General features: G+C 31.5%; 1 protein-coding gene across 3 annotated transcripts in view; it reads left to right on the forward strand.

The window, feature by feature from the left end:
- The first annotated feature begins 2,910 nt into the window (after nt 1-2,910).
- Nucleotides 2,911-26,394, forward strand: part of LOC143202292 (uncharacterized) — a 157,834-nt gene continuing 134,350 nt past the window's right edge. The window contains exon 1 of one of the 3 annotated variants that reach the window (XM_076413723.1): nt 2,911-3,338. The gene's annotated coding sequence lies outside the window, so the exon portion shown is untranslated. Of the gene's footprint in view, nt 3,339-3,522; nt 3,542-26,394 lie in introns of those variants that run through there. The other 2 variants (XM_076413713.1, XM_076413722.1) reach the window with 2 other exon arrangements.

Here is a 26,394-nt window from a genome sequence, read left to right on the forward strand (position 1 = left end):
TTACTGGGATCATTTTCCTTATCCGATTATACACTCTTGCCTAGAACTTTCACAATTTTTTAACAAACACGAACATAAATTTACGATCATGCCCCAGCAGGATTCGAACCCGCGGCCATCGCAAAAGTAGGAGGACCGTCCGATCGCATTTACCACTGCCACCAAGCCGGCGTAAAATAAAATTATTTCACTTCATAAGAGGACTAGCTGGCCATAAATTATATCCTCATTGATATTCATCAATCAGTCAATCAATTGAAGTAATTAATTCTACCTAGTGTGTATAAAGTAAATTTAATACTATACAAGTGTTTTTGTTTTGCCTAGATCACTGTTTTTATATTTATATGAAATAATATTTTTGAGTTTGAAATAGTTGATGTAATTGTTATTAAAGTTAGAGTAGTATAATTTACACTCATTTGAGGAGTACATTCACACACACAAAGAACATTTAAACCAAAGTGGTGTGAAAATCTATACACAAAGGAAATGCAACAACTAAACGTGAATATACACAAATGAATTCAGGCGATCGTTGATTTCTTTCATATTCATTAATGTTTGAATTACCTAAGTTAAGAGCTTTTATTTATAGTAACATTTCAACATATTTTAAGCTATTTAGTGAACAAAAAAACGTATATTGGTAGATTCGAACAGAATTAAAAGTATCCGTTAACATAACCTTGGTTATAATTTGTGTTAAGTTTTTCAACTTTTATATTCAATGATTGTTTTAAAATATTAATAAGTGTAATGTCGTTGTGATGCTTTTCAAAGTGAAATAAAATAAAGGATTACAACAAAAGCTCCTCGCGGAGACCTACGAGACCTAGATGAAATGCCTCCCTCTCGCAGAAAACCGCAAACCTAAAGACAACGACACTGTCATCAACGAATCCAACTCTATTAAAAGACCAGTCACCCCAGCCGTTCCTCTCAATTATCTCGTGTCTCCAAAGTCTCTACAGACTATGATCGGCAAACTGAAAACCAACAAAGCTTCGGGTTTCAACGGAATATCGATTACCCAATTAAAAAATTCCCACATAGGCAGCTCGCGTAACTGGCAAATATAATTAACTCCATCATGAGGCGGCAACTTTTCCCGGCGTATTGGAAACATGCACATAAAGTGATTATGCCCAAGAAAGGAGCAAAATAATCTCTATCTGATTATATGCCTATTAGCCTTCTCAGTGCCATCTCGAAGCTTGCCGAGAGGGCAATACTCTACGCTCTCAACTCTTTCTCAAAGGAAAACAACATCATTCCTGACGAACAATTCATCCGTCGATCAGGTCACCCGTCTGGCTGCACATATCCATCGTGCTCTTGATATACATAAAAAGCTTGGAGCAGTCCTCCTGGACCTGAGCAAAGCTTTCGACAAGGTCAGGCACGGCGGTTTGATCGCAAAATGTGTGCGGTTGAGCCCTCCAGAAGACCTAACCGCTCTCATCTCGTACTATATATCGGACAGATCTGCCCAGATCAGGATCAAGAAAACACTTTCGAGTCGAAAACAAATCGACGCTGGTGTACCTCAAGATTCCCCGCTGGCTCCAGCCTTATTTAACCTCTTTATTTCAAATCTGCCGAGAAAAGAGTACATTGACGTCGCGTTTTACGCTCCCCACACTGCTTTCTTCACAGCCTCCTTGAGGTAACCATTCAAGAACGTTTACAGAAGCAACTCGATCATGCGGTCAAGTGATTCAAATGCTGGAGGTTGCAAATCAACCCGCTGAAAACTCAGGTCATTATTTTCCATAAGAGGCATTACGTACTGCGCGTCTCGTAACTTAAGATCGACGCAACAATACCATGGTTGGATAACAGGCACTTAAATCCCCACTTCAACCGACGGTTCGGTTGACATTTCCAAATCTAGAAAGGAATCCAGAAAGGTTCGGGGATAGCAAACCTGCTATTTTCTCCGGTCTGCCCTTCTAGCTAACTTTCTATCTCCATCAAATGCTTATGTTACGAGATGTTAATTCATCTATAGAATCGCCGGGATCTATAGTTAGTTTCACTATCTGTTATTTCGCCGGGTCCTCGTGGCGGTCCAATAACGGCTGCCCGGCTAACGGTTGTACAGCGTGGGTATAAGGACAGAACTTCGGGCAACCCCGTTCTTAAAAGGATAAACAGTTGAAAAATGCCGGTGTATTTGTAAATAAAATGTTCGACCGTGTAAGAAATTGGAAATATACAACAATATATTGCACCGAACGCCCCAAGAATGAAGCTGTCGGACAATTAATTGACTCCAGTGAAGGTCAAAGACCTTGTTAAAATCCAAAAAGGCCACTATCGTATATTTTTCTTATCTGAAACCTTCGGTGGCGACAGTTTCCAATTCGATTAAAGGGTCCAGCCGTGGATCTGCCAGGCGAAAAGCCATAATGATGAACTGAAATTAACCATTTAGAGCGTAGAAGCCAATTCAATTTAGAGGGTTGCTTTTTTAATTGAAGTAATTTTCGATTCTGTCAATCTTGTATATATAATAAAATAAACTTTAGAATACCAGACAACTTCTAAATGAAAAAACTATGGATTAAGCTAATTTATTTGAAGAAAAAAAGAAACCGGATTACTTGTTCTTGTCCCTATCCCTAATCCCATCTAACTTTTTCAATAATATTAATTAATACCGTCATAAAATTATCATATTAATTTAACAACAGGATACTCAGACACGGGATGTGTTTCGAAATAACTTCTACAGGCACATCAATACCTCCCGATCACCCCGCAAATACAAGAGACCTGGGGTCCCGGCCATGTGTCGAACGATGTCGGTCCTTACCTTCGCCATGCAGAATCCGGCAAAAATCGGACTCGGACACAAAGGCGGCCCCCAGGCTACGTACGGCGTCGGCCGCTATTATTCTCGACGAGAGAGGCAGAGACCCGATGCAGAGAGAACCACCTCGGTACCGTCAGTACGACTCGATCAGCTGCACGTTCACGATCTGCACGTTCAACACGACACAGCGCCCGTGAAAAACAAAAAATCCGATACGTTCGTAGTCTACGACAAAAATCACCCGCGTCGTTTGTTTCTGTTCTTCTTTTGTTCGACGATAAACGGACGCGTTGGCGGCTCGATTAAGGGCTGTTAAGCGAAATCGCGCAAAACCCAGTGTCACTGCATAAATATCGCGCGAAGGCCACCATCCGAGACCTAACCAAACAGTGTTTTGTTGAAATCGCCGTCACGGTGAATTTGTTTGTCAAGTGGTTTATGCTTGGATTACTCTGCCCCATCGGTTCACCTTTAATTTTCATCGTCACATTCAGGACAGGATTTCTTTTCCAAGATGGTAAGTGAAGCGATCGTGACCACTTATTCTAGCAAATCATCTCGGACGATCTGGTGACGTACACCGGTCCGCATTTCGACCACGAAGAAATGTTATAATCTCTAACGATAACCTCAAATAATTAATAGATTGTGTTGTTTGGTTCCCAATTCAAATTTCATGGTCAGTGTCCCCGTGTTGTTTTTGTCATACTCATTTTTACGGTGAGTATCCTTAACTCAATTTTACGTAAATTAATGAAAGAATTCGATGCATGTACACAACTATAAATATTTCGCGATTTGTAAACAAAATACCATCAATTTAATAAACTAATTTTTTTTTCAGCCTCAGTAGTGTTTTGGTTTGTTATTGTTTTGTCAGTTTATAGTAGCTACACTGATACGATTTTGTTCTTTGTATTGGCTCGTAACCTCCAGAAGCAACTGTGTTTAGTCAAGTGTTCTAAAACTAAAATAAATCTCTGTACTTATGAAATATTCCGTATATTTTTATGTATTCTTTTTTTTACAACATATAATGTTAATGTTGATGAAACATTTATATAAAAAATATTTTCAATTTTCAATTCTTTCAATTATATTTTTTTGTCTTTAAGTGTTTTTGCCCGAATAGTTTTAAATAGTTGAAAAAAACAATACATTATAATTAACGTTAATTGTAAACATTATATTGTTATATGGTATAACATCGCTTTTTATTTATGGGTTTTCAATGTTTTTTTATAGGTTTGAATATTCCTTAAAGTTTTAGAGTTATACTTAAAAATATAACAATATTACGTAAAAAAAACACGTAAAGCTGTATTTCTTTAAATATATTAGGCCATTATTATGTTGACCTTGATCTGAATACTGAGATGTTTTAGTCTAAACTCGGTATATCTTGACTGTTTAGATAAGTAATTAAGAAGCTCTATTAAAAATGCTCTAATTTGCATAAAACATTACGTAAAACTGTATGTCTTCCTATCTATTAATAGTTTACTAATAGCTGTCTATTAATAGTTTTGTTTTATTTCTTACTATGTACACGACGTAAAGTGTATGTGGCTGATTTATTTTAAGCATATTTAAAGAGTTATGGTGTTAGGGTTTGCAACGTGTGTTCACTAAATACTTTGTTTCTTAGGATATTATATTGACCTCGAAAAGTACGAATTCATACTGTCTGAATTTTAATACGCTGACTGTCAACAAATACTAATTAATAATAAAAAATCACAGATGTTCTATGGAGACCCGATAGTTGAGTTAGATGTGTTATATTTTTGAAGGTTTTCGTTTAAGCCTTTTATTAAATTTATTGAAATTCAAAAATGTGTTTAAATACCGTGATTGGCAGTGTTGATTTGATTCTAAGTTAGAGGTTAGAATCTGTCAAAATCGCAAATGTTCTGCCAATAAATTAAATATCTGTACATTCAAATATTCTATATATTCTTATATACTCTGTTTTTCTGTTTCTGTGATGAAAATATTGATGTTGATCAAATAGTTATTTATATATGAAATATTCACGAAAAAGCTTCCTAGAAAGGAAACTTACTACAGTGTTGCTAAATAAGGAGCAATTTACTTAAATTTAAATACCTGGTAATTTATCGACCTACTAAAAAGATTTTTTTAATTTGTGTTATGTATGGTTTATTGTTATGATATTTACTTGATATATTAACATCCCATAAATCAATTTTCGTGAAGCTACATTTGAGATAAAACATCGATTTTTTTAAATAGATTTTCAATGCTGTTTTATATATTTGAATTTTTGTTATAATTTCAGAATATATATTAAAACAAAAAATTCGATACTGTTGTATTTTTCTTTAACATTAAGATAGTATTACGTTGATTTTGAACTGAATAATGTGATGTTATAGTCTATACCGTTGTATTATAACTATAACTGTGATTAAGAAGCTGTGTTAAAAACGTCCTAATTTGTATAAAACATTACGTTATATATATATATATATATATATATATATATATATATATATATTTTATCGCATGCTAGATGTTTAATAATAGTCTTGTTTTATTTCATACTATGTACACGACCTAAAGTGTATAGCTAATTTATTTTAAGCATATTTAAGAATAATGGTGTTAGGGTTTGCAGCGTGTATTCACTAAATATTTTGTTACTTCCGATACTGTGTTGACATGAAAAGCACAAATTCATACTGTCTGAGTTCTAACAAGTTGAGTGTCAACAAATACTAATTATCAATAAGAAAACGCAGATGTTCTATTGAAGGTTTTCGTTAAAAATACCAGTAAAAGGCTTTATGTTTAAATACCATGATTAGCAGGGATATTTTCAGGAACTGGGATACAAGGTCCGTGAAAATTGCTCTAGAAGGGCTCATTAAATCTTTGCCGAAATGGTCGACTTTATTTTTATATGAATATTCGGAGATATGATTAATTATCTTCTTTAGAAATGGATTTATATCTGTTATTGTCGCAAATATGCCTTGTTTTTAAATATTTTTATTTATTTACGATGTTGCACACGAGGTTGACTCTCGATTTATGTTAAGCAAATCTGATATTCGAATGCACGCTCGTGTAATATTCCGTTTTCAACAACACACTTATGACCTTGAACACAACGAGTCGGCGTTATTTAATTCTTAACCGGTAATATCTTTACATAATACGTTCAAAAATAACTATAGCTCGATTACATTTTGCATGATTGATGAACTTACGGAATCATATTTAATAGCATACCATTTAGGCCAGATATCCTCTCGTGTTCGGCCCGAAAACCCCTGGTTGGGGTCCGCTGGTCTATTTTTACCTCATCGGCGTGAAAAAAAGACAGCTGCTCTATCAGTTCACGCGCGATGTTGCCGGATCTTTATTTTCTACCTAAACTACTTGGGGGTGTCATCGGTGATAACAGTTTTTTCTGTGTTTAAAGAGATTCATTTGTTAAATAGCTTGAAATAAATTATAGTTGGTTTGGGCTTTAGTAACCATGTTATTTTTAATGAGGCTTGAAATTAATTTCATATAATTTATTTCCTCTTCAGTCTTAGTGATTTTTTAATTTTATTTATTAATATATTATTATTAGTTGTTGCCTACCAACTTACAATTTGTTTCTACAGTGTCTTAAAAGTAGGTACTTATCTAGGAAGACTCGTTGGCCTTCTCTCTTCTAAAGTCTCTAATAAAATTAAGTAACTAGCACTTTTCAGTGTTTTTACCATTAGGTGCACTTCACTACATAACTATATAAGATCATACGGTTTGAGTCTCTTAAGTCTGCGTCCTATTCCAGTGTTTATTTGCTGCATTTTGGTGTTTATATGGGATTGGAGTCTTTTCTCGTGTCTTGTTGCGAATCTCTTAATTTTCTCTATGACAGTTGGAAATCGAAGGTCTTGGGGTAAATAACACTGTGTCACAATGTTTTTTTCGTAAAAAACTTTTATAACACGTGTCATTTTAAAGTTATGATAAATTAAAGTAGTATAAATAAATATGGACAGTAATATTTATTTATTTGTATTAATAATTTTATAAAAAAATTTAATATATATTTACAAATACACAATGAATCAAAAAAGTGGGGCAAAAGACCAACCTACCATTTTGATTGCGCACCATCTTGGTTTTGTGATGTTTAGCTCAGTTTCGCTTTAACCATTGTGTTATGTAGACGTCCAATTTTATTATGGACAAATATACGCCACAAGAACGAGCAAAAATAGTGACAATATTTATTGAAAATAATTTTTCCATTATTGCCACTCAGCGGAAATTGCGTCAAAAATATCCTAAACGCTCAAAACCACAATTTATCATGTGAATGGTTGTGTTTGAAGAAAATGGCGAAATATTAACTTTTCCTCCTATTAACTAATCCTCTTTCATTACAAACCAGCAGTAATCTGCTAACATTTTAACAATCCATCATACTTGATAATGCTATTATATCTGTTTTATATCCTGGTGAAAGCGTTCACGAACAAACACTCGTCAAAATTTTTCATTAAACCAAATTTTATATGTATGTATAGTGGAAAAATCACATTTTCTTGTGGAACAAGAGGTTCATATTTAACGTTTGATTTACCACTAACAAAGTCAGTTCGTTTTGGCCAATCTTTAGCTTCATAATGTGTCTTAGTGTTACCGTCTCTACTGTCCCACAAACAGAGAGAACAACTATATTTCGTGAAACATCCTTGTAGTCCATGCAATATAGCAACAACTTCTAAATCTGCGCAAACTTTCGATTTGTATATTGTTGTTATATTATTTTCCAGTTGTATGATTATGTCTAAAATCAGTTTCATGTTTTCATACGTTTCTTGGTTGTGGAGTGGTACAACTTTTAAGCGCAAATACTATTCACACTATTATTAAGGAACGTGATGTTTTAGGCAACCATATCAATAGAAAATGTTTTTAACAATGGAATAAGGAATTCAAAACACGTAATCCTATTTATGTTAAAGGATTGTATCACACAGTGTTATTGTTCCTGTAGCACTTGGGTGCATCCATAATTCTTATATTATATTGATATTACTTCTCGCAGAACATAACTGCATTTTGTAAGTTTTTGTATCTGCTTGTTCAGCAGCAACTTATAATGTACGGATAATTTGGATTTTCTTTTTCTAAGTAACCAATACATTCTTTTATCTTTCAACTCCAGTTGTTTTTTATTCTTTTTAATATGATCCTTCTAACAAAGCTTTCTGTCAAGATTCATTCATTCATTCGTTACTATATGAGATGATGGTACTATTCATATTTATTGATATATGAACAGTTTGGTTGTAGATGACTTTAATATGCACTAATTTACTCTCGTTGACTTTTATTCTTCATATCTAGGTCCACTTATTTATGTTATTACTTCCGTCTTGCTTTTTTTCTGGTTGATTCTTCGCTATTGTCCCCAATAGTAAGTATCGCAGTATCATCAGCAATGAAGCCAGAAGAGCAGCACTTAAAACACTGCCTTGTAGTACACCTGCTTCTATTTTTTTTATTGCTGGGTAAGCTTCTTCTTGAAGTCGTAAACATCCTGGCTGACATATAGCAATTTAAGATTTCAACTTATTGTTTCCGTAACATTGTACGAAATTTATACATGAGTTTTTATATCAGACTTTATCGAAGGCTTGCACTACGTCAAAGAATATAGCTGAGAAATCTTTTTTCTCTTCGTAGGCTTACTATGATGATTAATGTGAACTGAATTGATGATTTTTTAGCATCTTTTTTGAAAATTCACGGTTCTATTAAGACAAATTGTATAAATTATTATTTTTTGAATGATGTTTTTTTCTGTTTCTATTAATAAATATGTTGTGACACAGGACTGAATAATATGTTGGCATGCTCATGTAATCGTTTCTTTCGGTTTTAGCATCTTGTGGTATACTACACATAATTGATCTCAGCAGATATATAACAAGACCTTCGTACCATGGATATTTGGATTTGTCTTGGATGTGGAAAAGTGGCCTGGTATTTTCATGATTCTCTTCCTTGATATTGCCATAATATCTCCACTTTTCGTCTCCAGTAACTATGCAATGTAATACTTTTTTTTCTGCCGTTGGAGCAGTTGCTGACATGAGGGAAAACGATGTTCAGAGGTTGATTTATTTTAATTGATTCAAATTAATGAACAAGAAGTGGATTTAATTCACAAGTGCTTCATTTTGAGTAATTCCTAGGCCTTTTAATCGATGGAAAATGGCTAATTGCGTAAACTTTGATGAATGGAGAAGTGATTCTTGTTGAGTTTGGCAACAATCTTAGCCGAGAAACACTTTCAATTCCACGTCTTCAAACTTCTTTTCAGTTTCAAGAGGCTCTTGGTGCCATCTCATGTAAATCGGCGGTTTTGAATTTATTTTATTAATATTATTAACTTAATATAATTCATACATTATAATTAATTATATTATTTTTGATATAATCATTTATTATATTATATTATTAACCTCGATATTTTGTGTAAACATATTATTGTGATATTTAATATTATAATAATTGTTTTATGAATCAATAGCCTTTTTAGTGCATAATTGAAATATAATGACCTTAAACACCTTTTTTGTAACAAAATAATGAACTCTTAGTAAAAATTCTTCGATAAATGTGATAAAGTATTTTTATGTGTTCTTTAACCACATAAAGCGTGCTAAAACCGTGGTAAACAATAGTTGTTTTGCAAGAACATTGTTGAAAGGAACAATAGCCTGCTGTATAATACAATTCTGTATTATTATGTAGTAAAAAACACTATAATTTTTTGAATTAAGAAAAATAGTAAAACCAAAAACATGTTTTGCGGCAGCTCAATTGTTTTCTGGGTAAACCAATAAGAAATTAGTTTCAATATTAAATTATAATAAGCATAACGAATCTACATGTACGAAATAATCTTACTTTGAAAATAAAAATTATTTTGAACTGAACTAACTACTGCTAAGATGTTTTCCTCCAAATAGATTGTATTGTCACCGAAAATAATGGTTTTTAAGGCAAACTTAACGTTTTAGGCAATACAATATATCTGTCTGTGGGTGTGTTGGCTCTGGTATGACAGCACACTTTCGTAACTACGTTACAATTAAATGTTTATTGTGACACTTTGTTGAATTTTATTAATACTAAATCTTGACCATTACTCATAATGGCTGGCCATTTGGATGTAAATATTTGTTTTATATGTGACGCGTTTTGTAAACATAACATCCATATTAATAATCATCTGTTTTTTATGTTTTTTATATTACTTTTTATTTAATATAATTATTTAATTTTAGTGCATTTTTATTATATTTAGTATATTTATTGCTATTAAATAACTGTCTGTGTATATAAGTATCTAAAAGTCTTGTTTTGCGATCAATACTACTGAGGCAGTGTATATTCTGGGTAAATTTTATCATTCACATATTTCACTGGCAAATTTTCCATCAGGCTCTATTGTGCCGTGTTTATAGCGATGAGTATTTTAGTGAGCCCCAATGCCAACTCTCAAGCACATTTTCGATGTTAAAGATATGATTAATCCTAATCGTCCTGCGTTAGACAAAAAAAAACAGAGCTAAGCAGACTCAAAATCAAAGATATACTGTATAGTCTGTAAGACTAAACCATCAAATCAACTATTAATCCAAGTGAATTTTTTCTATTAATTACCAATGGGCTATGTAGCTAACGCAGTACTACTTGATGACCTAAAAATCAAATAGATTTACGAAGTTATCCAAGATTTAGCCTGACTACAGCGACATAATTACGATTGAAATGTGACAAAAGATCATCAGTCAAATATAAAACGAAAACATAAAAACAATAACAAAATTTAATCACTTTATTCCCAACCTTCCTTCATTTTACCATTTTATATATTTTTCGCATTTATTGGTTTGATTTACTAAATATACAAAATGGCCAAATTATGTTTACGAAAGCATAACATTACGAGCATTGTACGGTTTGATTTTTTGTATATATTTTATATCAATCACCATGTATCTATCTAATCGATGTATTTTATATCCAGTAATATACTTTACACTAGGGGTGTTGGCCACCGAAAAAATATCGATATTTGGATATATCAATATTTTAAAAATATCGATATATGGATATATCGATCTTTTAAAAATATCGATATTTGGATATATCGATATTTTAAAAAATATCGATATTCTTAAGAAAAAATAGAAATAGTGAAATATTAGCCTGAAAAATATATATTTTTTCCAACTATTTTAGAGTAATATTTACATTTACCAAAAATATCAATATTTTTTCCTGCATCCCTACTTTACCCATTTTGAGTTAATGATAATTATTCAACAACAGCGAACCAACGTCGCATGTTAAACAAATTCATTCTCACCTTTGAATGTAAAAACGTCAACGTTAAATACCCACGACCTTTTCCAATCCTCTCCAACTCCATATTACCCCTAACTTGTGTATTAAGTTTGATATGTTGCATCATCGAGTTCAATTTTCTCACTAATCGGAAATTTATTTACGTACCGTTAAGTCTGATTTATGTGAAGTGGCACAAATCCTGCCGTTAAAAGAAATAACAAACCTCCAGATAGTCGGATATAAAGACAATTTATTATTAGTGTTTTATTGGCTTCTTTTCAGAGTTATAAAGTAGCTCCGGTTAGCTATAAAGTAAATTGGGTTCTATTTGCATTAAAAAAAAAGAACTTGTTCTTTTAACCAGTCCTACATATTTACTCTTGTTTTCTTATTAATAACAAGGTTAATGAGCATTTTTACTTCGAACCGTTATTTGGTATGGGAACAAGGTAAGTTTGTTTAGACCAATTTTGAGACCATTACCACATATGGTATTAATGTTTTCTTGTAATATAAGATACAGTCTGAAAAGTCTCCAGTCTTAATTCATCTTAAATGAAATCTCGAAACTACGGATTATGTTGATTGTACTGAACCGAACAAGCTGTAAAATTTAATTTAATTATAAGTGAACTAGCGACCCTAAATTAAATACACTACAGAAAAAATATGAACGTTGTATATAAAAACATAGCGGCCCGCTCCGACTTTGCACGGGTATAAAATATATATGCCTATGTCACTCAATGAAAACATGATTAAAATCGATCCAGTATTTTTGGTTCATTCATTACTGCCCTTCGCCTGCACGTATTAAATTTGGAGTAAAACAATTCCTCTTCCCCTATACTTACTATGAAGATTTCCTGCTATCTTTGGAATATCTAAATTCATACAATTTTTATTACATTACACATTTTTAAACGCAAATTTTAAATTTGTAATATCTCCGAAAATATTTGTTTAATTTACATGCTGTAAGGAACCATATTGATCTATATTAATTGCACACTGTATTTAAGGTACTTAATTCGATAAGGATTAATGCCGTATTGCTTAAAATAGCTTCGTAAATAAGCCATTTTCTCACGTAAAAAGTAAACAATAAAAATGGTTAATGTGGGTTATCCCTAAAAGATAAACATATACCATCGCGGACTTTTTTGTAGACCTTTTTATGGTGTACAATACTGTAGTACATTAATTTGATCTAACTCGTAGGGTTAGGCAGCGTTTTTGCTAATTGCTAAATAAGCCTAAAAAATAGGTTAATTTACGACATCACGTTAGAAACCTTTAAAATTAGCAATGTTGCCTTAGTATATTATGCATGTATTATACATATAAACCTTCCTCTTGAATCACTTTATCTATTGAAAAAAACCGCATCAAAATCCGTTGCGTAGTTTTAAAGATTTAAGCGCACATAGAGATATAGGGACAGAAAAGGCGACTTTGTTTTATACTATGTAGTGATTATCAAAGGTCTAATGCTTTTGAAATATTTTTATTTTGAATTCGTAGGCCGGACAAGGAATTTGTTGTAGCAACTTATTTATACAAATAATAAATCGTGAAGATCTATAATGAATTTGGTTAGTAATGTTTTTAAAATTTATGAAGTTATATATTTTTAACCGACTTCCAAAAAGGAGGAGGTTCTATGTTCGGCTATATATATATATATATATTCCTAATCAAGGGACGTACAAAATTTTCACATATTTTTTATCTAAAATACTCAGATGTTTGGGTTATTGCTTTATAATGTTATTGCTGAGTTAATGTGACGGAAATGGATCGGAAGCCGTTCAGTGCAAAAGCCATTTAATTTGCTTAATAAGTATGAAATATTGTAGACAACTGCTTCTGTGGTGTAATGGTTAAAGCATATAGCTTCCAAACGGAGGTCGCGGGTTCGAACCCGGGACCTGAAGTGCGCCTTATTTTCAACCATTGTTTCTTTATTCCTATTTTCCTCATACAGGCTGTATCTTTACTTGGTCTATCCATTGTAATATTAAATAAAATAATTGCGTAATTTATTGAGTAAATATTTAACACTAAAAAGAGAAAAATAAAATATTTTTTACAAAAAAATTGAACCGACTTCAAAAAGTAAATAAGGAACTCACTAAAAATTTAAAAATAATCAAACTTAGATTTTTAACACAAAAAATATTTTAAAATGAAATATGTATATGATAACCGTTGTAATAACTACATAAAAATAAACAACAGCCTTATTTAACCTATCTACTACACATATTTTATATTCTAGCATATACAGAGAATTTTGCTTAATACCTACTGTGGCTGCCGAACCCAAGAATAAAAAAATAATAATATAATTTTGTGTCATATACAAAAAAATAAATTACCAACAAAACAATTCTAAATTAATATTACTGTTTGGGTTCCGAAGTCCGAAAGTCCGAAGTTGGTTAAATTTTTTTGTTAAAAATATTTTATTTTAATTGACAATATTGACATATTACTAAACTCATCGGAATATTAATGATCTATTTCGCTTATAATGCTATAAAGAGTCGAGAAATCCCTCTTAGGAACTGCGATTAAAAATAAACGAAGCACATGTTTTGTTATAACGTGACATGGTCAGGTGTTATTGGGTTCTTTGGTATATTTTTATAAAATCGAAGGCTCTTATTATAAAAATGGTTTAGTTTAAATAATTTTAAGTATAAGGGACATGACAGGAGATATGGGATTTAGTTAAATCTATGGTGTTGTCTGACATTACTGTCATATATGTTCCGTGTTTATTTTTTTCCCGGAATAGTGCCTAATAGTTGTATTTTAATATTTGCCATAGCTGTATATAAAATTAATAAAAAAAGTACATCTAACAGTTGAGAATTGAACACACTAGTATCAATTAATTATTATTAACACTATAAATTGCAACTTGTTCCTTATAGTTCGTTTTAAATTAATAATTTATTAAATTAAATATTCATCATTTAGAATTTTATACATGATAAGTAATTAATTATGCATATTATATATGATATGATACTATAATACACTAATTACAATAATTTAATTAAATAATAACAAAAATTTAATTAATTCGCTGGAATTCTTATTAATCCTGTCTGTAATAAATATTCATTATTTTATATTTATCTTTATATTAATTAATTAACATTGTTAGTTATTACTTTACTTAATTAATTATGAATATATCTTCTCACTTGTTTATAATTGTTGAATTAACTTATTATAATTATGTATTATAATTTATTGTATATTTACGGGTTTTTTAAAATTATTGTTATTTATATATGATAGGTACTTTATAATTTAAGTTTATTGTATTAATTAATGTCTCTTGCTGTCTTGTATGAACTAAATAGTAATTAAAATATTTTTGACATTGAAAAAAGTTACCTCTACGATATTTGCAATAAAGACGAAAAAATTTCGCTGATGATTGTGGCATTTCGCGCGAACTGCTCAATTAAACCTTGAAATTAAAAGTAATTAAGCGCAATTGGTTATAGTCGTTTAAGATGCTGCGGTCCAGTCCGGTTCGCAATGGCCGGCAAAACGGAGAACTGCTCTTGTATAACGTTATTCATCAATAGGTAATGGTGGATTTGTCCGTGGTTAATTGGATTTTGAAAACAGACAAAAAGAAGTTAAAAAAACAACACCATTTTTAACTGTAATTGTAAAAATTCGATCCAATACCGTCAGTTTGTTAAAAGCCGGTCTGCAATGCGTGTCGATTGTTGTTCGTAACAATATCGCTATCGTTGTTTTGTCGAACCGAATAATTGTGTAGTTATTCATTATTTTAATAATACGTTAAAATACTAATTTAATAAAAGGATTTGCCGGATTGTTAAGCGAATTATTGTAATATTCGGGTAAGTGAGGGTACGATCGTATAAAATTAAATAACAAATATAATACTGACTTATTCATGTAATAAAAATTTGGACTGGTGATGGACAAAATAATATGAACACTTGACATATATACGATATTTGTTTATTTATTAATAAGGTGTCGAGCCTTCATAGTCATAACGAAACTTCTCATGCTTGACTGTATGAAACGGACAGGCCGGATCGTAGCTTTCATTTGGGGTTTTCGATATATAAACCCGACCGTTTGTAGGAAATAATGTAAATGATGATTCATCGTACTATATTCTTCCAATAATCAAGTGTTCAAGTTTTATGAACGTTGTACCACTTTTTTCGCAGCGCTTAAGAGGGTTAAAAAAGTCAAAAAAGTTAAAAAAGCAGTTTCAACCCTTTTTTGCGTTTGTCGATTTCTGTCAGTTAACTGTAGGTTTACACTATGCCTCTTCATTTATGATACACTAAATGAGCGTATAATATACTGAAATATAACTTAGTATGTTAACTAAGATGTATTATAATGTATGCTGTTTATATTATTTTGTTTATCTCCTTTATATTTTATCGCAATGTATGGATTAGCATTGAAGATTAGCAGTTATGGATGCTTTCGACTTCAAACAAATAACTCCCGAAGATTCAAGTAGTGTTAAGTGGCATGATGACCAATTATGTGTACCGAAGCGACAGGGTATATAACAAGGAATATATCATGTAGTAACTTAATTATTTAACTGGTTGTATGGCATGTTGAAACTACGAGTCCTCCAATAAATATCAAATAGAGAGAAATAATAGGTTATTACGTGGCATTATCGAGCACCATGCCTCATTTTTCACAAAGTAATATCCAAAGATACCCAAGAGTCCAAAATCCACACCAAATAGTGCTACGTTGTGGATGGTCTGTTTGACTTACTGGTTCTTGGAGACCGTAATGCGATATATTTTTTTTTCATAATATCTTTATTAGATATACTTAGTATAATCTTAATTATAATTTAATTTATTACTACATTTCATTTGTACTTGCATTAAATCACAAGCAAGACGAGTGCGATATAAATAAATCAATATATATTCCTCAGTTATAAAATCATTATAATTTAAGCTATAGTTTACACTAAAGGTATACAATTTATATAAGTTCCTATGGTTTGGTTCACTTCAATCTTCTGATATCCTGCGTGTTGTCCACTAGTTGTATTGCTTCCACGTTAGTATCATTTAGTAATCTTCTTTCGCGTTTCAAGGCGAAATCTTGGAAAACTTCGCAAATCCATTTGATTTCCAGGTCATCGTGCAGTTCTTCATTGGTTATGTAGCGATAGGCATTGGTAATTAATCGAAAAATTTTATTTTGACAGCGTGGGATGACTAGTTGATTTAAATTTTTTGTGCAGCCCCATATTTGCACTCCATAGATCCAAATTTGCTTTATGATTGTCTGATAAATCAATCTCTTTGATTTTAGATCAAGATCGTAACGTTGTTTTGTTTTGGTTCTAATGTGTTTTATTTTTCGTCTAACAGAATATCTTCCGACTAACCAGTATAGTTGTTTTATTTTGGTTCTAATGTGTTATGCTTTTCGTCTAACATGATATTATATTTATATGATATAATATTAAGACCTAAATGTTTCCGAACATTCTTGCTTATATATTGCTTAGATACTAACATTTAAACATTTTGTTATTTCAAAACCATATGGTTAACATCAATTATTGGTGCAATTTCAGCGACTCTATGCACAGCTAAGTCTTCCTATAAAATTAAAATCTTGCATACCTATATATAAAAAAATATAATATAAATCGATAAAAAATCGATTTTAAATTATCATTGTATCACAAGGTCGAACATTACGTTACTACGGTTTGTTCATCTATTTTATCGGAATCATTTATTTTACCATAAAAATGCAAAACAATGAATGTTTAAATTTGCTTAAATTAATTTCTTTATTCCTGGCGTAGTTGGTAACTGTTGTAAAAAAATATTATTTATGCCAAGGCACTTTTATTGCCTCGATGACTATTAGGTCAACATGTTTGGATAATAATTTTATGGTGTAAAACAAAAATATTGTGCGGTAATTCTCTGATTTTTAGTCACTAGCTGATATTGTAGGCCAAGGAAAATACTAACGCTTTCAACAATAGTGAGACTTTTGAAATAAAGCTCAAATTTATATATTTGTTCCAACGTTTTTTTCCTTAAAGCCTTATATTTGCTATTAATATCTTCAAGAGTCTCAAAACGGTGTCCTCAAAGTAGTTTTTCAGTATAAGGGATAGCTAGAAGTTTGGCAGATCTAAATCTGGCATATAACAGGTCAATTGAAAAGTCCCCGGTCTACCATAGTAAACACATTTTCTTGGCAAAATTAGTTTTTTTAATTTAACATGATTCCCTTCAAGCAAATTGAAGCCGAATTCATGGATTTTTGCCATATTTTCACTGACTTGTGACACGGTGCATTGTCTTGGTGAAGCAGCTCTTTTTCTTCAAATGCGGCGGTTTTCGGCGATATCGTTTTTCAAACGGTCCAATAACGCTATGTAGTAGTCGCTGTTGATGGTAGTCAATGAAATGCGCATCCCAAAATACAGACGCCTTAATCTTGCCAGCCGACTGTTGCGTTTTCCCACGCTTTGGAGCGAGTTCATCGTGTGCAGTCCACTCGGATGACTCTCGATCGGAATTCGGAGTGAAATGATGGAACCATATGTCATCCATTGTCACATATCGACGCGAAAACTCGGGTTTATTACGCTTGGTCGTCTTCAAATACTGCTCCAAATAATCAACTCGTCGTTGTTTTTGGTCAAAAGTGAGCTCACGCGGCACCCACTTTGCACAGAGCTTTCTCATACCCAAATATTCGTAAATGATATGATGTACGCGTTCAGTTGATATACTTAGAGTGTCTGATATTTCATTCAATTTCAATTTACGGTCATTCAAAATCATTTTGTGGACTTTTTAAATGTTTTCTTCGGTAACTACCTCTGTTGGGTCTCCACTGCGTTCACCGTCTTCGGTACTCATTTAAACCACGTCTAAACTTAACATATCAATCCTTGATGGTTGATTTTCCTGAGGCAGTATCCGGACTTTTGCTTCAACTGTATTTTTCCCTTCATAAACCACGCGAAATTCATTTTTATCCATTTTGTTCACAATAACAAAAGTTGCTTCACTCAAAATGCTATAATTCACAAACTAATTATCCGACAGCTGACAAATTTATACACGCATCTTTTGAGGGTTAGGGGTAACTAAAAAACATGTGGATTTAATTCTAGTAGTGTTATTTGTAACTTGTCTAGGGTTGAACTAAAAGAGGTTTATAGCTTACTTTTCTCTTTCATTCTTGTTCACAGCTGTTACCGCTAATAATTATTCTAAATTTATTTAATATTTCTTTATTTGTAAGGCAGACATGATACATTTACACAGAGTCAGTCTAGCCGTTATCAACATTTATCATTATGGTTAAAAAAATGTAATAAAATTACCGATTTCCCTGCGGCCAATGCTATAGTGGCGGCTTCATTATCAGTTAAAATTTATGTTTGTAATTCTGTGTGACAAGAATTTGCAATACAACAGGTGATATTTCCAAGTTGATAACTCGTCACAAAAAATCCAGATAAACCCTAGTTGGTTTATATTAAAATCCCTGATATTTCAGTTATGTTTGTTATATGTTTCAGTTATCCTATTTTCAGAGGACTTTCAAAATTATTAATTACAATAATTAATGAATACATTATCTATAGTGAGATAATAAATATTAAGTTGTCTAAGTCTACAAGAAAACAGTTTCATTATTATTACATCTTCAATTAAGTATGCTAAAAATAACCATTGTTAGCAGCAAAATTTACATATTTAATTTTAATCGACATTTTAACACATTTTCAGTTTTACAGCTTGTAAAGTTCATATTTTTCAGCGCTCCATTTAAATTAAAAATTGCTCCATAACGAAAATTTAGATGCATTATCTGAACGGCATATTTACAAGCTCGCGCGGTTGTTCCCATTATTCCCAATTAACCAGATGTTACATTTATGCTGGGTCATGATTCTGACTCCTACCAACTGATTAATAACAACTTATTATTACTAAAAAGAAGACCAACCTTTAGCTAAATAGTTTCCGCTTTACAGTACCACTGATTACTACAAATAGATAAAATTGAAACACGCAATTTCATACCTTTTTATGAATATTTTGCGCCGTTTACTCAAAAGGCTCGTAGTAGTTTAGGAATAAATTAACATCTCAAGAAAATTGATACAGTTTTTTAGAACGTTATTATATCGAAAAAAAGTTAATTATATATTAGATGCTTAATCGCAATAAAGTTAATTACTATCTATATAAATGCAGATTTTTTACCTTTCCTTATATCAATATAGAGAGAAAATTGTTATAGAGGAGTTCTTGTACATTTCATGACCTACATTTGAAATATGTATTAAAAATTGCAATGTGAGGTGATGTTCAGAAGGTGGGCATCAAAATTGGTAGCTTGCATGTATTTTGATCACCGATTTCTAATTGTGAAACTGCGAAGAATCAATGTAAGGAACTGTTACATTCGACGGTTTTACCATTCGTCCACATAAAATAACTATTTTCAATTTAGTATTATTGAGTGTATAGAGACTCTAACCATGGAACGCTCAAAATTGTATTTCCCTCATTCATTATTGTTCTTAATTTGGGTCTATCCTTTTTCAAAAGTAATGGTGATGTTACTCCATCATTTCCTAATTGTTGGTTTTGGTTTCAAAGATTCAAAAGTGGTGATGTTGATGTCAATGACATAGAACCGCCTGGAAGATCAAATAATTTCAAAGACTAACAGCTTAGGTGTATGATTAAGGTATTGTTATTTATTACGAGCTGCTGAAACAGAACGAACCTGTAACTGTGGATATCTGTTGACCTGAATTGAACAAACTGAATGATATATGGTTGCAAAAAGAGCAGCAATAGCGAGTACCAGACCAGAATATTAATTTATTACTCATGTTATTGACTGAAGCGCCTTTTCTACATTATCTTGTTGTCATTATCATTAGTCCTATTGATTTTACTTCTTTTGTTCCACTTGCTGTTTTTTAATAGTTGTGCGAAGCATCGTTGCGATTATTGCTTCGTTGGACTAATTTCTTCTGGCCAAAATTTGTTTGAAGGTCAAACGAGAGATGTAGGGATTCTTGATGTTCTTAGAACTCGTAATTTAATCTGTGCTGATATTCATTGTGGTTTAAAAAAAATGAATATTTAATATGTTTCAGATGGTGTAGGGAATTCTATTGTTGAGGTCCGTTTTTTTTTAGAAAAATATATATTCCGGCTAGCTAGTGTCACAACACCATATTGTATCTTAAATTGCTATAAAAATAGCTGTATATACTTCAAGAATTGAAATTTCATTTAAATCCATTGAGTAGCCAAAGTAAACCTCTGAATGCAAAATTTTCAGTTATGATTTTGGCCTCATAAAATGAGCGATAGAATACTGAAGAGGATTTTAATCGAAAGTCATCACTGACCTCTGGTTCGAAACCTCTACTAAGTCTATAGTCTAGTCCATCAACTAAACTCCACGTACTGTTTTAAAATACGAATTAGTAAACCGACTGAAAGAAACCAAACCCATTCAATGGTTTTTTTAATTCCCTAAAAAGAGAGCCGTTTATGTTGCAAAATATTTTACTAATTTTTTGTTGTTTAACCCATTTCTTTTCGGCAAAATTAATTTTAATCGATTTTGTTTCTTTTCTTTGCCGAGTTGGTGACAATGCTCACAGTAGTACCTTGGTTGCTGACGAGAAGGAGGGTACCTTTTGCAAAAAATTGGCATTATTACTACGTCACTTGGTGACATATTTTTACCCCAATAATGAACTTTTTGTTAAAAAAATTACCGTTAACATTTTTATTGGTATTAAAAAGTAGTTAATGTTAACAATGGAAAAAGCAATTTTGTGAAATAGTTTTTACCGTTGTTTGTTAATAACAACACAATATTAAATTATTCAACGACAATAACCAACGTTACGAAATGAACAACAAAAATAATTGAAAGTTAATAAAACAAGAAGTAATTTATTGTTTTTATATCGGGGAATCTAGTAACTGCTCAAATACAATTAATTATATTTTATTTATAATACGTTGTTTTTTCCTTCGATTAACAATCATTGAAGGTTTCGAAGCACCAGTGAAAGTGAGTTATTTTAGAGCAACTTTCTCGTTACTATAGATACGTATCATAAAAAATTTGTAAAGATTGAACTTAATCTGTTTATTTTTCTTAATTAAATTCTACATGACTTTTATTATTTGGCATATCCCGAAAAATATTTTATTAAATATTTTTATTTATAATAAATTGCATAATAAATACCTTTGGGATAATATTATTTAGAAATATTAGTATAATATTAGTTAGAGGGATATCGAAATGCTGTTTGCATAGTTTAAATTCAATTATTTTCCTTCTTTTTTGGAGTTTCTTATATGATGATTCAATTATTTTCTTAAACATAATTGTAAATTATAACATGTTATAGATAGATCCTGGACTTTTGTATAAATGGATTGTGGGTTCCCAACCACAGTCATTGGTCTGTATTGTTCTCTGTTAACAACTCAGGAGACATTTGGTTTTACCCAGGCTGGTTACTAGTGTGACTAAAATGATTATTTGGTGTCAGATTTCCCATTTGTATATAAAACAATTACAATAGCCATGTTACTTCAATATTGAACCTGTTTTACTATATTTCCTTGTATTTTATTTTTGAAATATAATATTTAGAGATTTATCTAGTTATTTTTCTTGAAATATTTCTTGTTATATCACCCAAAGCATTGCCAGTTTTCTAAAGAATATTTCGCAGAAGCCTTAATTTTTTAAAAAATATTTCTCTATATCTACCATTAAGAACATTAAAACATTAATCAATGAAATATATGGCTTTTTGATGATTTTTTGTTACTTCTCCTTTTAAGGTAAGCCACGTTGAATAATTACCATCAAGTAAGAAAGTATTTTGTTATTACTGGAGTAAGATTCTTTTTCCTCTTTCCTGATATAAGACGAAAGCTGGACTTGACGACCGTGGTTGGTATAAATAAGTGTATAAAGATTAATGATAGATGATGCAGACAAAACGTCCGTTATATCAATATAAAACTATTTATTCCTTGAAGTAATAAAGAGATGGGAAGTGGCATCCAAGCAGACTCAAGTGATTTTCTCTTAAAACACTTGCTGCTATTCGCGTTCACTACTCTTCAGTGCACTGTGAGTTAAAGAAATCAATGATGAAGTCGCAGATTTTAAGATCTCAACTAGACAATATTTAACACGAACTAAGTAATGTATAGTCTAATCGGAAATTGCGTAACCATATAAACGACAAAAGGTAAATATAATAGTCTGCACTAACAAGTAAAGCTTTCTCCGTTTTTATTTACCTACCAATAAGTAAATCATATAAAAGTCGCCAAATATCCGCACAGTCAAATCTTGCACGCAACACGTAATTCATGTGCGTAGTTACTGGATGTGTGATGATTTAATCGATTGTCCTTTTTATTGGATAAATTGTGTTTTATACCAGCTGTTATATTGTGGCGATTACCACAAGCTGTAAAGAAAGACGCTGGTTATTGTAAATAAATTTCGGGTTTGTGTTAATAAAGCTATTTACTTGGTCGTGCTTACGTATGGTTGGTTGTTAGCATAGACGTTTAGTATATAAATAACACTTATGTAAGATGACGTTATAGCTGAATTTCAAATAACTATTAATCTGTATGTGGATATTAATGAAAGTTATAACATATTAGATAACAATTAAGTGCACATTTATGATTATATGTATTTATGTTGAATTTTTATTCTTGGTTTCTACCATAGTATTAACATTTAAATATGGAGGCTGATATCATGTAAAAAAGGACTAAAATTAATCTAAAATGGTTTACAGAACTACATTCCAGCTTTTTGTGCTGAAGCTTCAACGGCATAAGTCTAATTATTCTAGATTGTTTAATATATTATATGGAACGAGAGATTTGACACCATTTTAACATTTAATTAACATTGAAGAATAAAATTAAAACTTCCCAAAAAAGGACTATGTGCCGTATTCCCTAAAAATGGAACAGAAGGACATACTTAGATGATTGATTACCATCATCTTATTGGATTCGAAGCGAGGTCGTGTTAGCGTCAGTTTTTTTTGATGAACTGGTTTGAATATATTAAATGTTTTGGCACAATGATGTTCGTTGTGACCGAAATATATTGAATCTTTCCCGTGTTTATTTACATTGTTGGTGACGGTAATGAACAGCAAGAATATTATATTTATCTAATGAAATATGATCAAATTAGTTTATTACTATTATTTTGTTGTATTTGCAATCAATACACAAGCAGGACCAGTGTGGGATAAATATATTAGTATGTATTTCAAAAATTAAAATTAAATTTGATTAGTTAGGCTGATGTTGAGATTAAACGCTTATACACTATACAAGTTCGTGTGGTTTGGTTCACTTCAGTCTTTTGATTTCCTACGTCTTGTTCAGTAGCTGTACGCATCGCCTCCACGTTGCTATGATTTAGTAACCTTATTTCATGTTTTGATGCGAAATCTGGGATAACTTCGTAAATTCATTTCAGCGTTGCATTACTAACTAGATGGTTTGATATTTTAGAGCAATTCCTTATTTGAGCCCCATAAAACAGGCTTTATAATAGACCAATCGATTTTAGGTCAAGTTGGGAATGTTATCCGTACCGTGTTTTCATTTTTAATCTGCTTCGCTTTTTGTTCAGTGTGATGTATGATATAATGATACTTTCAAAACTATAGAAAACAGTGAAAATGGTTCATGCTTTGTAATTGGTGAGGCCAAGTCGGAAACATATTTTAAGTAAATTCATTTCAGCGTTGGATTACTAACTAGATGGTTTGATATTTTAGAGCAATCCCTTATTTGAGCCCCATAAAACAGGCTTTATAATAGACCAATTGATTTTTGGTCAAGTTGGGAATGTTATCCGTACGGTGTTTTCATTTTTAATCTGCTTCGCTTTTTGTTCAATATGATGTATGATATAATGATACTTTCAAAACTATAGAAAACAGTGAAAATGGTTCATGCTTTGTAATTGGTGAGGCCAAGTCGGAAACATATTTTAAGTAAATTCATTTCAGCGTTGGATTACTAACTAGATGGTTTGATATTTTAGAGCAATCCCTTATTTGAGCCCCATAAAATAGGCTTTATAATAGACCAATGGATTTTAGGTCAAGTTGGGAATGTTATCCGTACGGTGTTTTCATTTTTAATCTGCTTCGCTTTTTGTTCAATATGATGTATGATATAATGATACTATAGAAATACAGTGAAAATGGTTCATGCTTTGTAATTGGTGAGGCCAAGTCGGAAACATGTTTTAAGTAAACGATACTATTCTCTTACCGTAGTCATCAGGTATTATACTCAATTGGATGTAACAATATATGTGATACAGCGAGTAACCAATTTTTTGACGTATATGGCATTTAAAAATGTAAAATATGTTTATACATAACAAAAAATGTATAAAAAATCTGCACAAAAAGATTTATTGAAGATTTTTTGTTAATTGAATGAAAACGACCTTAATAAGCTTAATATAAGTTGCTTAATATTTCTCATAAAATGTGATAAAAAAAATGTTCGAGATAAAACGATATATGTGTACTACAAAGCCTGACAAACAGAATATTACGCAAAAAGTGCTATTGTAAGTTACCGTATTTTATCCTCGAATAAAATCTTTCGAAATTCCAAGAAAAGAAATTGTTATGTGGAAACGTGACTGAAAAATGTGAATGAGCGTTCGCGAGCATCGACATGCTTCCATTTGTATTCGTGCATTTCGTTTTCCTCGCATTTGGAATACTTTTAACGTTCAATATTAAACAGTTCGGAGACTTGTCAAACGTTGTATATGAATAAAATACTATAGCTCTTGGTAAGAAAATTAATTAATTAGTGCAGGTAATATTTCTAAAGTGTGGAATAGTTTTGTGAGAATAGTATTATTGAAATCAAGTGCCCTATATTTCCTAAGACAAATCAAAATTGTATCCATGACAAACCTACTGGCTTGGTGGCGTACTGGTTAAGGCGACAGAACGGTCCTCCCACTGTTGCGATAGTCGCGGGTTCGAATCCTGCGAAGCGTGGAGGTATTTTATATTTGTGACTGTACTTGTAAATGTCTTTATAACAGTGGAACAGCGGAAAATCCGAGAAGGAATAACCATTCCAGTCACGCCAGTAACCAGGCTGGGTTACGTTAAACAGTAGATCCAGTTCAGATAAAGTCTCGTTGATAAAAAGGAGACTTCAATATATATATATATATATATATATATATATATATATATATATATATATATATATATATATATATATATATATATATATATATTACAAATTTTAGGATAATAATTTAGTTAACTGTAACTACGATACAAAAAAGGATTAAATTATATACATTTGATAATGGATGTTTGATTTTCATAAAGTTTTAGCAGCTCTGTGGATAAAAGAGTATATCCGGTATTGTGTCAAATTACGTTGCCAATTATTTGGGTAAATAAAATTCAATAATTATAATTTTGGAGTTTATTTTAATAACAGGCTTACAAAGTTGTGAGCACGTGCAACTGCAGTAATTCATCAAGTACTTTGCAAAATCTGTGATTAGACATGCTTTAACATAAGTTCTCCCATTAATTATGAAACATAGTTTAAATTAATACCTTTTAATTCACTTGACATCACTGATAACATTTGGGTTCATATATCGTCTGTAAGTATTGATCGAAATGTTACTTCTATTTGCCATAACACACACATACTACGCTGTGGAAACTTGATAAAATCATATTCTTCAATTAAATATGTATCATTTGCCCTTAACCTGGTGAAATATGGCCCATCAAACTATTTGATGTAATGCACTTAGATATTTGGTATTGACTTTTTTTAGTCTAACCATGATGGGAATTGATTGACATTTGTGAGACTTGAGGACTTGAATTTAATTAATATTTTCCTTTGTATTTTGAGAATATAGGATCGCTAAACAGTGAATGTTCAGTGAGTTCAGCTAAAAGCCCATTTTCTTCTATCTGGTTGGCATTCAAATCTTAATAATAATAAAATAAT

The sequence above is a fragment of the Rhynchophorus ferrugineus genome, unplaced genomic scaffold, assembly GCF_030347505.1.
Source record: "Rhynchophorus ferrugineus isolate W39M unplaced genomic scaffold, kcgeb_rfMv2 rfM9, whole genome shotgun sequence".
In the NCBI taxonomy this organism is placed as follows: Eukaryota; Metazoa; Arthropoda; class Insecta; order Coleoptera; family Curculionidae; genus Rhynchophorus; species Rhynchophorus ferrugineus.